The sequence below is a fragment of the Bos taurus genome, chromosome 17 (assembly GCF_002263795.3).
Source record: "Bos taurus isolate L1 Dominette 01449 registration number 42190680 breed Hereford chromosome 17, ARS-UCD2.0, whole genome shotgun sequence".
In the NCBI taxonomy this organism is placed as follows: Eukaryota; Metazoa; Chordata; class Mammalia; order Artiodactyla; family Bovidae; genus Bos; species Bos taurus.
This window is the reverse complement of record NC_037344.1, coordinates 56,478,087-56,492,825: the sequence shown is the minus strand read 5'-3', so window position 1 is coordinate 56,492,825 and position 14,739 is coordinate 56,478,087. Positions and strand designations below refer to the sequence as shown.

At 43.4% G+C, this 14,739-nt stretch overlaps 1 long non-coding RNA gene across 1 annotated transcript; it reads left to right on the top strand.

Annotated features, from left to right (window-relative positions):
• The first annotated feature begins 1,548 nt into the window (after window positions 1-1,548).
• Window positions 1,549-13,774, top strand: LOC132342618 (uncharacterized). Its single transcript, XR_009491075.1, has 3 exons — window positions 1,549-3,658; window positions 8,727-8,959; window positions 9,447-13,774. It is a non-coding gene; the product is annotated as an uncharacterized lncRNA (long non-coding RNA).
• The last annotated feature ends 965 nt before the right edge of the window (window positions 13,775-14,739 follow it).

The window sequence follows — 14,739 nt, the reverse complement described above, 5'->3', positions numbered from 1 at the left end:
GTTTTAAAGATATTGGTTAATTTATTCAATGAAATGAATATTTGTTGAATGTGTGCATTTCTCAATAAAATAGGATCTGTTGATTCATTCATTAAAATTTTTATTGAGTATCTGCTATACCAGGCAGTGTGATAAATTCTCTGGCTATGTTGGTAAGCAAATTAGAGTCCACATAGGGGAGACAGATCATAGTTAAATAATCTCAAAAATGGGTAAATTGTTGCAAAGTAAACAGAATGTGGAGAAAGTAACTTGCTTCCCTGGGAGGATCTAACAAAGAAGTTTGCATCAGAGTTGGGGAGGTGACTTGGGCTGAGCTCTAAAGGATGTGCTGGAATTAAATCAAGTGAGGGAGAGAGCATAGGGTTGGTGTGTCCCAGGTGGAAGGAGCAGCCCTAGCAGAGGTCCTGTGGTGGAAGGAACTTGACTTGTGAGAAGCTTCTCACCCCAGTCTTAACTCATTTCCATTTATATTCCTCTGATCCTGGAAAGTCATAAGGATCAGGTCATTCCCCTGCCTCCTGCACTTGGCTAAGTTTTTAATTGATAGCTGACGTGCTTTGTGGGGAAGAGGAAAAGTATGCTGCAGCAGGTGGGGTCATGACCATGGCCCTCACTGTAGTTAGGAAACTTTTCTCTGGGGGCCTCGTCAGTCTTTCCATATCCCTAGAAGCTGGGAGATGAGACCCAAGTCAAAGTAGAGAAGAAATAACCATTTAAGATAAAACTGAAACATCAGTATGGCAACCCATTGACCACCAGAGACAGGGAATTCTTTGAGGGAATTGTTGTCTCAACCTTTGCAGAACAGTTGCAGGACATGGTGTTCCATGTAACTGTCTTGACAGATGTCCTGGGATCTTATCACACCATATCAGGCTTGGGCAGGAGCACCTCACAATTGCTATTCCTCCCATGGTTGGTGAGTGTGTGTACCCATGCTAATGAATGAAGGTCTGCCAAGTGTTTTAAACCTCCTGAAACAAAATGGAATAGAAATGTGAGATTTTGTAATTGTGATTGTTATTGATACTCTGCTTCTCAGCAGAGCCAGAGCATATTCGTGTTAAATGCCCTGTGTGCTGCCAACAAGACCAGAGCAGGTGTTAGAATATTGCCAGCCACAAAGGCTTTTCTCAGCCTTGTGTGTGTTTGTGTGTGTGTATGTGTGGTATACATAAGGGTGAACATTCAGCAAAGAGACAAGTGAGAATTATCTGATTTGTAAAAGAGCCCAGAGATTGCCTCTGGAGCCTGATTAATTGAGTAGTCTTTTCTCACTGAGGAATAAACATGAGATTATTTTATTTTCCTCAGTAACTGCTAGGAAGCCAGTCTCTTTTACACCTCCCACCCATATCCCACCTTCTTGCTACCTGATAAGTTAGATTCCATAACTCTTCAATCTCCTTGGGATATTAAAATAGCATAGTCACTAGGCCATTTTTCAATTGACATATTTCATTTAAATTTCCCCCTTTTGTTTCCTAGCATTGACTGGACTTAGGGGATAGCTCTGGCCTCACTCCCCTGCTCCCTACACTTTCCTCCTCCTTTTTATGCTGTGTTGAGGTGGGAAGGAGAGAGGAAGAGAGTATTGTTTTGTTTTAATAGATTAAGAAAAATTTTATTGGAATGTAATTGCTTTACAATGATGTGTTAATTTCTGATGTACAACATCGTGTACATATATTCCCTCCCTCTTGAGCCTCCCTGCTACCACCCTCCTCCATCCACCAGTCTAGGTCATCATAGAGCACCAAACTGAGCTCCCCGTTATGCTACACAGAAGCTTCCCACTAGCTATCTGTTTTACACATGGTAGGAGAAGGCAATGGCACCCCACTCCGGTACTCTTTCCTGGAAAATCCCATGGATGGAGGAGCCTGGTGGGCTGCAGTCCACCAGGGGTCGCAGAGTCGGACACGACTGAGCGACTTCACTTTCACTTTTCACTTTCACGCATTGGAGAAGGAAATGGCAGCCCACTCGAGCGTTCTTGCCTGGAGAATCCCAGGGACAGTGGAGCCTGGTGGGCTGCCGTCTATGGGGTAGCACAGGGTCGGACACGACTGAAGCGACTTAGCAGCAGCAGCAGCATATATATATGTCAGTACTTCTCTCTCAATTTGCCCTCCCCCCACCTTACCCCCACTATGTCCACAAGTCTATTGTCTGTGTCCACGCCTCTATTCCTATCTTGCAAATAGGTTCATCAATACCATTTTTCTAGATTCAACACATACGTATTAATATACAATACTTGTTTTTCTCTTTCTGACTTACTTCACTTTGTATGACAAGCTCTAGGTTCATCCACATCACTTCAGCTGACTCAGTTTTGTTCCTTTTTATGGCTGAGTAATATTCCATTGTTTAATAGATTTTTATTTTTTAAGAGCAATTTTAGGTTCATAGCAAAGTTAAGTGGAGAGTACAGAGTTTCCTATACTCACTGTCCCCGCAGATATACAGCCTCCCTCACTATCAATATCCTCCACCAGAGTAGGACATTTGTGACAATCAATGAACCCACATTGACCCATCATAATCACCCAAACTCCATTGTTTACATTCAGGTTCACTCTGTATTATATATTCCATGGATTCAGAGGAATGTGTAATGGCATGTATCCACCACTGTAGTATCATACAGAATAGTTTCAGTGCCCTAAAAATCCTCTGTGCTCCACCTTTTCATCCCTCCTCATCCCAGACCCTGGCAACCATTGATTTTTTTACCATCTCCTTATTTTTGCCTTTTCTAGAATATCATATAATTGGAATCATAAGGTATTTAGTCTTTTAAAACTAACTTCTTTCACTTGGTAAGATGCATTAAGGAGCAACCTTAGTTCCTCCATGTCTTCTCTATGTGGGTACACCATAGTTTATTCACCTATTTATCAATTGAAACACAACATGGTTGATTCTAGGTCTGGCAATTATGAATAAAGCTGCTACAAACTGCTGCAAACATCTGCAAGCAGGTTTCTGTGTGGACATAAGCGTTTAATTCATTTTGCAAAGTATCAAGGAGCATGTTTCCTGGACCACATGGTAAGAGTATGTTTAATTTTATAAGAAGCTGCCCAATCATCTTCCAAAGTGGCTATCTCATTTTAATTGCCCACCAGCAGTGTGACAGAGATCCTGTTGCTCCACATCCCTTCAGAATTTTGTTTTGTTGGTGTTTTGTACTCTTGCCATTCTAATAGGTGTGCATGGACTTCCCTGATGATTCAATGGTAAAGAAGCCTCCTGCCAACGCAGGAGACATGGGTTCAATCCTTGTGCCAGGAAGATCCCCTGGAGAAGGAAATGGCAATATACTCCAGTATTCTTGCCTAGAAATCCTATGGACAGAGAAGCCTAGTGGGCTACAGTCCATTGGGTCACAAAGCAGTCGAACATGTCTCAGTGACTAAACAATGACCACAATGATAGGTGTGTATAGGTACCTCATTGTCAGCCTATTTCTTTTTGACATGTCCTTGGTGGCCTAATCCTCTCAGTTCACTCTGATCGCTGTATCCACATGGGGGAAGTGCCACACTGGGGGATTGGGACTGTCCTCTTTCTGCTGGTCATTTCCACTGGTCTAGCTTGCTGTCCAAGGACTCTGTGCAGGGGGTGGAAGCCCTAACAGACCTTTCTGGTAATGAATTCCATCTTTATGCAGTGTTTTTGCTTTTGTTCCTCCTGAGGTTCAAGAGCTTCAAAATCCAGACTTAGGTTAGTTTTTTTTTTTACTGAAGATTTGTATATCACGCAGGGAGTGTAAAAATCAGACCCCCATGCCACAGCGCATATATGCTTGAGGTTCCAATTTCTTACCAGAGACTTTTTTCCCCAGTAGGGGCCCCAGCTTGCAACCCTTTGGTCCACCTGACTTTTTCTTAACTGCAAACATTTCTGAGTGTGCTGCTGACAGCTTTTTACCACAGTGCTTACCTCTCTCTGCCTGAGAGCTCATCTTGCTGAGTTCTGGTAAAACCTGAAGTGCAGAGAAACTGACACCCTCAGAGCAACCTTCAACCATTGGGGAAGGCATGGAATTTGATGGATTAATGTCCCATCCCCATCCTCTGTGGGGTGATTCTGAGGTGTGTTCACCACACTCTCAGAGGCTCCCCAGCTGGACTGGGGAGTTTCCACTTTCCCTGTGTTAACTTGCTTATTATGCAACATTTATAGGTTTTTTTTTCTCTCACTTGCCTGTTGGGGTACAGCCAGACTCTGGATGTATTTGGAAAGGTATATTGCTGATGAATAAGATGTGGGATGTGATGATATGAGAGGAGTTGAGGATGACTCCAAGGTTTTTGGCTTTATCAGTTAAATGGATGGAGTTGCCATTTCCTGAGATGGGAGGGACTGTGGGAGGAACAGTTTGGGAGGGGGAATTGGAAGTTTGATATCAAACAGGTTAGGTCCAACATATTTATAAGCATCCAAATGAAGATGCCGAGTAGGCACTTCCTCACAGGACTGTGGGACTCAGGTGGGGAGGCCATGTAGCTCACAGAATAGGGAGGGAAACTGGCACATGGATAGGCCAATTGTTCCAGAGTCAAGAGAGTGCAGTGGGCTGTGGAAGCACACAGGAGGGGCCCAGACTTGTGTTGGGAAATGCTATTGGAGTCAGTGATTTTTAAGCTGTGACCTGAAGATCAAGGAGGACAAACCAAGTGGAAACAGAGGGAGAACATTGTTTAGGCAAACAGAACAGTTCACACCAGGGCCTGAGGGCAGGGAGAGTATGTTACCATTTTGGAACTAAAAGTAGGTCAAAATGTGTCTGACTCTTTGTGACCCCATGAACTGTAGTCTGCCAGGCTCCTCTGTACATGGGATTTCCCAGGCAAGAATACTGCAGTGGGTTGCCATTTCCTCCTCCAGGGGATCTTCCTGACCCAGGGATTGAACCCATGTCTCTTGTGTTTCTTGCATTGCAGTGGATTCCTTACTGCTTGAGCCATTGGCGAAGCAAAAGTAGGTCAGTGTCACTCATAGTAGACAGTGGTTGTGGGGAGGATAGAAAAGAAGTATGGAGCCATCAGGTCATGCAGTGCCCTGGAGGCCACCTGAAGGAGTTTGGATGATTTCATGAGTGCACAAGGGTGTCACTGAAAAATTTTAAGCAGGGTGCTGATGTGTCCAGATTTAACAGATGCTTCTCCTCTGGAGAGACCTTCCCCTAGGAGCAATTTGAGCCAAGTCCTGTGAGCTCATCTCCCTTGGGTCACTTCGAGCCTGCCTTTTTGTCCATCCCCATCAACTCCATTTCCATTCTCATTAGGCATGTCACATCTAAGTAGGTCAGGTCAGGCAGAGAAGGTCCCTAGGGACTTTTCTTCCTATGTCCAGGCCTAGATTCAGGGTGGTGTAATGTGCATAGACAGGCTGGCTTCTTGTACTCAGCTGAGGACACCAAGGGCAAAGCAGCCTGGGATGCATCCCAGGGCAGCCTAAACAGAGTAGGTTTCTCTTTCTGGTGAACCATAAGTTTTTTTCCCCAAAAAGCTTCAGGCTTTGGCAGGTTAAGATGGTTAAAATCTGATGCTCCAGTTTGGTGCTAATGGTGATTTTTACCCTAGGCAGCTTTCTCTATCACCAGATCATGCTAAATATTGCAGCATGTGTACATTTAAAATACATGTATATATCATTTGGGAGAAGATCCTTAGACAATTTTGCTGTGGCTTTTGCAAGTAGAATACATCTGGATATGGCAGATTGAGAGAGCAATTGACTCAGCCTCTGAAGACCTGCTTTATACTTGATCATCTGTAATTGACTGTATGTGTCCTGGGTCCCGTCAGTTGTCATATCTAAAGTTTAGTGTCACACCTTTTAAATTAATGGGTTAAAGTTGACAACTTAAGTGAAATGTACACATTTCTCAAAGAATATGACATACCAAAATTAACAGAAGAAGAAATAGAAAATCTAAAAAGCCCTGTGTCTGTTTAAGGAATTGAATTCATAATTTAAAACCTCTGCTTGACTTCTCTCCACCACAACTATAGGCCTATTTTATCAAATATTTAAGGATAAAATCATGCCAAGATTACACAAACCCTTTCAGAAAATAATTGTTTCCAACTCATATCATTAGGCCAGCATAACTCTCACAAGAAAAGCTGATATAAAAAATAAAATAATAGACCAATATCTTTAACATAGACACAAAATCTCTTAAGATATTATGCATGTGTGTGCTCAGCGGTGTCCGACTCTTTCTGACCCTATGAAAACTGTAGCCTGCCAGGCTCTTTCCTCTGTCCGTGAAATTTTCCAAGCAAGAATACTAGAGTGAGTTACCATTTTCTCCTCCAGGTGTCTTCCCAACCCAGGGATCAAATCCAAGTCTCCTGCATTGCAGGCAGATTCTTTATCATTGAGCCACCAGGGAAGCCCTAACAAGATATTATTAAGCAGAATTCAGCAATACATGAAAAGGTAGAGTTGAGGTCAGAACAATGAACACATTGCATCCCACTATCCCATACAAAGCCTGACAGATATCACAAATTGATCACTCTTTTTTTCTGGCTGAATCATTCTCAGCCTCTCTCTCTCCAGGCAGCCATTATCAATCAGTTAAAGTTGGCATGTGAGAAGAAATCTATTTGACATCATTGAACAAAATGGATCTTAACAATAAAAAGTTGAGATGCTATAATTCTATCTTCCTATTAAAATTTTGAGATCATTTTACAGGCAAGCATTTCCTGCAATGTGGGGTCATTTACTCCAGACCAGACATGGGAGAGCAGGAGTTCCTTATTGTGAGCAATTCACACAAAAGGAAGAAGCCATAAAATACTAAATTTCTATAAAGACTGTAACCTTGTTTGTCCTCATTTACTGCTGTAGCATCAGCCCCTAAGAACAAAGTCTGGTACATAGTATCATCCAGGACTGTTGAATGAATGAATGAGTAAATTCTTAGGGAAGCAGAAAAACAGCTCTGTCTTTGTAGAGTTGTTACAGTTACTGCAATTTAATCAAGGATAACTAGCCACAAATGATGAAGCCAGGGACTGGGGTCCAAGCCACAGGCTGCAGTGCAAGGGTTGGGCATCTAGGTTTTGATAATTCTTATATTAATAACCTCACCCTCATCTTTCCTCTGAGTTGCAGACAGCTGCCTGTCTTGATATTTTCACCTGGCCACCTTGTGAAGACTTGTTAAGCTCACAGTCTACTATATGTCTCCCTGACCCCCTGCCCCCAAACCTGGTCCTTCTCCAGTGTTTCTGATCTTAGTGAACCTCATAACCATCCATCTGGCTTACAGGACACAAATGGAGAAGACAGCCTGAAAACCTCTGCCCTCTTGACATCTCATTTCCTAATAATCTCACAAATATATGCACTCTTCTCTGTCTTTCTCACCGCCACTCTGGTCTGAGCTTCCATCACCTCTCACCTGAAAGGTGGTAACACTCAGCTGATCCATCTCCTTACATTCTTCACATTATGCCATTCTCCACACTGTGGCTTGAATGACCTGTTCAAAATGCAAAGTATATTATTGACTCCTTCCTTAAAACTAGGTGACTTCTCATTGCCTGTAAGAGCAAAACCAAATGCTCTAGACTGGTCTACAAAACCCTGGTTATCCTGACCTTGTCATCCTCCTAGCATGCTTCATACACCACGCACCCTTTACCTTCTGTATGTTGATCTCACTGATCTTTTAGTTCCCCTGACACAGCAGGTTCCTTCCCACTTCTCTGCCTACAACTCTTTTCTCCTTCTCCTTATTTATTGATTCCTACACACCCCTCAGGGTTTTTGACACTTCCATGGGAAAAACTTCCCTAACCTTCCCCCTCTATCCCTTCCCCGACAATGCACAAGATGACAAATAATTATCCAGCCCCCAGATCAATAGTGCTGAGCTTAAGAAGTTCCTTCCTAAGTTTAAGATTTGGGGATTTATTGTTATTGCAGTTTAACAAGTCTTTTCCTCACTTACACAATGAATGATTGAAATCTATGACTCATTTTACTTCTCCCCTCTCGCAGGATCTCTGTATTTTCCTTAAAGGTAGGACCTTAGAGAAGGTAGTAAAGGAATTATAAATGAATTGAATAAATGAAGTAACTACAAGTAACTCCATGAGGAGCCAGTGCATTTTCTATGTGGAAATAAAGAAGTAGAGGAAACTACAAAGTTCACGTGCAGAGTTATATAACTGCTAAGAGTAGAGGTTGCCGTAGTTGGTCATGGTCCACTAGTCAAATCAGGCCCTTTACCTGTTTGTGTAAATAAAGTTTTATTGGAACAAACCCATGCCCACTTGCTTATGTATCATCCATGGCTGTTTTGGTACTACAAGGACAGACGTAAGTAGTTGCAACAGAGACAGGATGGCTCACAAAGCCCAAAACATTTACTATCTGACATTTTACAGGACAAGTTTGCTGATTCCTTTTAAGAGCATTGGTTTGAGTTCCAGCTCCAAGCTACTAGCTGTGTGACCTTGAGAAAGTCATATTACCTCTCTGAGTTTTAATTTTCTCAGCAACCAAATGGAAAGAGTAACACAACTTTCCTCATATGGTTGTTTAAGGATTTAATGAGGTCAAATGCTTTGCACATTGCCTGGCACATAGAATATGATTAATAAATCATAGCTATTATTAACAAGTTAGTACTATAAATCATGAATAACAATAATAAAATAAACCATCTTTTGTGTCTTGGGCAGAAGTAGATATTTTCCTGGGGCCTGACAGTAAGTTTTCTTCCTTTGTCACACTGGATGCTCTGGCAGTCCATAAGGAAACATGTTTATCTTGAAAGCACCTGGCAGAGACAGCATGGATGGGGCTGAGCTGGTAGAAAGACCCCATTTCTCAAACACAGCTTTCTACATGGAATTATTCAAAAGGAAACCTTATCAAGCAAGCCTTCCATCTTGGTGTCATCCATCTTCTAAAGGTAATTCAATAGCCCTTGGTAGCTGATGATTTATGGGATGGATGGCCACAGGGAGGTTGCTCTTTGTATTACAGCCTGTTTTTATCAATGGCCAGCAACCCACTGGCTGGAGCTGGGAGCAACAGGCTCTTTGTTTAATCCTGTTAACCCAGGCATTGTCTGCAGCCAGCTCCAGGCCAACAGAGTGCCCGCTGGCCACGTGGGCAGATGAAGAACTTGGATCATTCTGAGTTAAGAGTGCGGGTTAGTAAAGCAGAACTGTTATGTCCTACAAAAGTAAATCTCTGTCTACTACACAAAGCTGCTTTAAGTATCTGTCAAACCACGTTCAATACCTCGGTCAGGATGATCCTCTGGAGAAGGGAATGTCAACCTACTGCAGTATTTTTGCCTGGGAAGTCCCGTGGACAGAGAAGACTGTCAGGCTACAGTCCATGGGGTTGCAAAGAGTTGGACATGATTGAGCGACTAACACTTTCACTTTCAGATCTCATCTGGTCGATGCTGTGGTCCTGGGAGAGAGACATTGCCATCCTTACTTCACAGATGAGATGCTGAAGCTGGGAGGTGGTTCCTGATCTTGTACCTAGATTAAGAAGGCCAAGGCAAGCACTCCTATCTTAATGAGATGCATGTGTCCCTGGGGCTGTCTCTGACAAACTGCTCTTGGCTCTTTTCTCTTTGCTACCTTATTCTGAACATGCCACTATAATGTTCATATGGGTAGGACCTTGTTTTCTCATTTATAATCACATTCCCAGAACCAGGCCTAACATGTAGTAGGTGTTTATTAAATTATGTTTTAAAGAATGAATGGTGCCCAGGCATTTGCATATGTTATTTCCTTTTCCTGAAACACTTTTCCCATCCTCTTATGTAGCTAGTCCCTGCTTGTCTTAAAGGTCACAATTCAGATGTCATCTTGTGTCAGTTGATGTCCAAATCAGGAAATAGAAGTCATAGGAATTAATTTGACTGAGAGAATTTAATAGGGAGTTAGTTAAGCACTTACTGGAAGATGGAAAAATGAAAAGAGAACGTTGAGGTCACAGAGATAGTAACTGCAGCGGATTAGTCATTCACTGCTGTGTGACGAATTACTCCATAATTCAGTAGCTTAAAACAGCCTGGTGATCCAGTGGTGAAGAATCTGCCTGCCAGTGCAGGGGACATGGGTTTGACCCCTTGTCTGGGAAGATTCCAGATGCCACAGGGAAACTAAGCCCATGTACTGCAGTTACTGAAGCCTGCTCACTCTAGAGCTCATGCTCTGCAACAAGAGAAGCCGCTGCAATGAGAACCCATGCACCACAACTAGAGAGTAGTCCCTACTCACTGAGACTAGAGAAAGCCTGCACATAGCAGCAAAGACCAAGTGCAGGAAAAACAAACAACCAACCACTTCTTGTCTCATATTTTCTGTGGGTCAGGAACCTGGGCATGGCTTAGCTGGATCTTCTCCATCCGTGTTTCCCATAACAATGTAAAGGTGGCAGCTGAGGCTGGAGTCTCATCTGAAGGCTTGTCTGAGAGGGGATCTGCTTTTAAGCTCGCTCGGGTAGCTGTTGGAAGGATTCAGTTCTCCATGGACTGTTGGACTGATGCCCTCAGTTTATCACCATCTGTTCACCGGAGGCCTCTCTCAGTTCCTCACAATGTGGGCCTCCATAAGGCAGCTCACAGCATGGCAGCTGACTTCATCAGACTGAGGAAGCAAGAGAAAATATCTTCGACAGAGGCCACAGCCTTATTATTTAATCTCTGCAATTTTGACCTCCCATCATCTTTGCTGTTTTTTAGTAGAAGCAAGTCAGCAAGTCCATCCTGCACGCCAGGGGAGGGATGGCACAAGGGCACAAATATCAGGGGGCATGGGTCATGGGGGGCCATGTCTGAGGCTGCCTCTGACAGGCAGAAAGAAGCTAATTCTTAAAGGGAAGAGGCCAGGTTTCAGAATCTAGATGCTCGGAGAAGGGTCCCCATGGCGCTGGTACATTGGAAGGGATGACTCTGGCCAGCTGATACTGGTGACTGATGGGGTGCAATGAAGCTGTTTCTGAGAATGTGAGAGTAAACACCTGGGCACAGGAGCTGACTGCTGTTTTTGGAACCAACTGGCACTGCCCAGGATCAGGGGAGAACCATTGACACTGATGGGAACAGGATGCAGACTGGAAGGAACAGTCCCTTCAGCCCATCTTAAGGGTTGAATTGTACTCCCCCCAACACACGCGCACACACACACACACACACACACACACACACACTCAAATTCATATGGTGAAGTCCTAGTCCCTAATACCTCAGAATGGGAACTCATTTGGGAATAGGGTCATTGCAGATGTAATTAGTTAAGATGATACCAGGGTGGATTGTGTGCGTACTCAGTCGCCCAGTCATGTCCGACTCTTTTGCAACCCTGTGGACTGTAGCCCACCAGGTTTCTTTGTCCATGGGATTTTCCAGGCAAGAATACTAGAGTAGATTGTGCTCCTCCAAGGAATCTGCCTAACCCAGGGATCGAACCTGCGTCTCCTTCATGGCAGGCAGATTCTTTTCCACTGAGCCACTGGAGAAGACCCCATGCTGGTATAGAGCATAGTGGTGCAAACAACTGGTGATCTTATTAAAAATTTGGATGCACACACAGTCCAGGAGAACATGAAGGCAGAGATTGGAGTGATGCTTCCAGCCAAGGGATATTAACAGTTGCTAGCAAAACACCAGACGCTAGAGGAAAGGCATGGGACAGATTCTCTCAGCTCTCAGAAGGAACCCATACTGCTGACACCTTGATCTTGGACTTCTAGCCTCCAGGACTGTGAGATAATACATTTCAGTTTTCTAAGCCACCTAGTTTGTGGCACTTTGCTATGGCACTCCTAGAAAACAAATACAGCCTCCTTCAGCCTGTGGTCTTCTCTGGCTTATATCTTACAAGGATGCAGCTTCTGGGGATTTATTTAGTTACAGCTCAGCTTCTCCGCAGAGATGATGGAGGGTGCGTATGAAGTTGGGTGATGAGAACATAATGGGTGGCACATCCTTCTTTGGGGGGAAACCCTTCAGTGACACCACCACAGAGACCCTGGCTCATCTCTTCCCTTCTTGTGTGTCCTCTCAGCTCTCTGTGCAATCTCCTGTCACAGCACTTACTGTTCTCTTGTCATTGATTATGTGTGTCTTCCCCTAGATTTTGAACTTGATGGGGGCAGGTGCTCTGTCCCTTTTTCTCTACTGTGTCACCTATGCCCATATAGACAGCTATCGTATTATACATATCATCTAACTTAGTCTTTGTAATAGCCCTGCAGTGCAGATATGTTTATCTCTGTTTTACTTACGAGAATACTTGGATGTCAACGAGATCAAATGACTTGCCCAAGGTCATACAGCTGGCAAGTTGGCAGAGCCAGGGTTGAACCTCCTTTCTCTTATCCTCTTCTACTTTCTCCCCCAGTTTTTAGAGCTGCCATGTATTAAAGATTTACAATATGCCGGGAACTATTCTGTCTGCATATCTTTATCTCTATATTTATATTAGCTCCATTATCATCTAATCCTTATTTCATAGAGTAAGCAGTGCTGTTGGAGAGCTGGAAACCAAACTGAATATTCCAGTTAAATCCAATCCCTCTGTGCAGCCAGACAGCTGAAAAATCAGCCAGTGTCCCTGCACTTAGAGCGGATTAATAGATTGTTGATACATCTAATGGTTTGTTTAATTGATGGCTTCTGCCACTATTAGGGGAGAGTTTAGAGGGGTTTTTATGATTATAAGACCCACATCAATTAGCCTTGGAAACAAGAATGTAAATACAAAATGTTATTCTGTTGCCACATAAAATAAGCACCTATACTCATAGCCAATGCTTTAAGAATTTATTTAGCAAATATTTGAGCACGTACTACGTGTTTGGCACTGTTCTCACAGCTGTGCAGGATATAAAAAGTATAAGATGCAATCCTGTCCCTAGGGACTTTGCAGTGTAGTTAAGGAGAGGAGATATGCACATGAGATGTTAATTAACAAAACAAGGCCATCTAGAGTAAATAGCAAATTAATGGAATGGACAATAGGAAAACGGTGCTTATGGGAATTCAGAGGAGGGAGTTATCATGATGATAGTAATGAAGAAATTTGCTGCCATTTTACTAAGCATTTACCATGTTCCAGGCAGAGTGCTGTTTGTGTGCACTAGCATTTTACTGATGAGGAGACTGAGGCTTAGAGAAGTCGAAAGACTTGCAAAAAAGTGATGGAGTGAGAATTTGATCCTGGGTCATCTCACCCAGAAATGAGCTCTTCCTGCCATTCTGTGTTCTGAGAGTGGATTGTACTCTGTGTGTCCACAGAAATCAGTGAGTACTGGGGGCTGGGGAAGCTCATATAAGTGTTAGAGTTGATGACCTTTAAACTGGGCTTTGAAGCATGACTAGGAGTTCAGTACTTGGAGAAAAAGAGAAGACATTCCAGGTAGAAGGAACAGCCTATGCAAAGCATGTAGGTATGTTTCTTATTTGTTTCCCTCTGCCTCTAGCTCTGCCCACCATACACCCCGTTTTTTAGAGATGGCCGATATAAGTCATCCTCACTCTCTTTTGCTCTTTCTTTCAGGAAAGGGTTTAGAATTTCACATTATTTCCCCTTTGACTCTGCTGGCACGGAGGCCTGATTTTTTGGAAGAGAGAAGCCTCTGTGTTTCTAGAGTTGACCCAGATCTTGTCGATTATTTTCAGCATCTGGAAGAGATGGTGGTGGGACATCCTCTCTCCCCTTGATGCACATAACTATTAAAAATGCTACGAACATTTTGTCGAGTGAACAATTCTTGGGAGAACCAAAATGCTTGTTGCCAATTTTAAAAAGCCATTCTGAGAGAAAACTAAAATAGATGGAAATCAATTGAATTTTCTACCCTAGGAGATCTTGAGTAATGAAACCCACATAATTGACCAGTATTTTCAGAGGAGGACGGTATGAGAGGTGCAAAGGTAGTAGAAGGAAGGTCGAGGAGCTCCAAAGAACATGTAGGGGAGCAAACAACTGTTCTGCAGAAAGAGAAGTGCACCCCCCTGCCCCCGCCGGTTCCTTCTGAGAGGCCAAGGGAAACATGTTAGGGATGCCACACATGACAACCTCTCAGAGCTTTAGTTTTCCCATCTGTGAAATGGGTGTCATGATACTGAAACTTTGCGGTCCTCAAAGATAAGCTACATGAAGCTCTTCCCAGGCTGTCTGGAGTCTAGTAGGAGTTCAGAACTGTTAGTTATTATTAACAACAGTATTGCATTAGAGGGTAAAGTACAAAGTTGATATCTTAGGTTGGGTTCCCTGGGGTTCTCATTGTATGTGATAGATTGAGCTCTCAGAAGCAGGGAGAGTTGGGGAGGCAGGAAAGTGCAGAATAAGGAAGTAAACAAGGATGTAGTCTGAGCTGGAGACTAGCCCACAAAGCAATCCCACAAGGAACTCTGGAGCATGAACTGTGCTGCAGGATTGATCCGCCTTGAGACAAGGGGTTGAGCCTTTTCTAATTCCAGGTCAGTTAGTCATTGGATACAGGATGTCTTTGAGGGGGGATGTGCCCAAAGTGGCTTTCTGAATGGAGTAACTCCTGTTTGAGAGCAGTTCTCCCCCAAGGCAGATGTGAGCATCGTAACCAGTACCCACAGCATCTGGGGGATGGATGCATTGAGCCTGTAAAGTGTGTCAGAATTGGATGCACCAGTGAAGTTCATTTCAATGGCCTGGATGAAGGATGCAGAATGGAAACTAA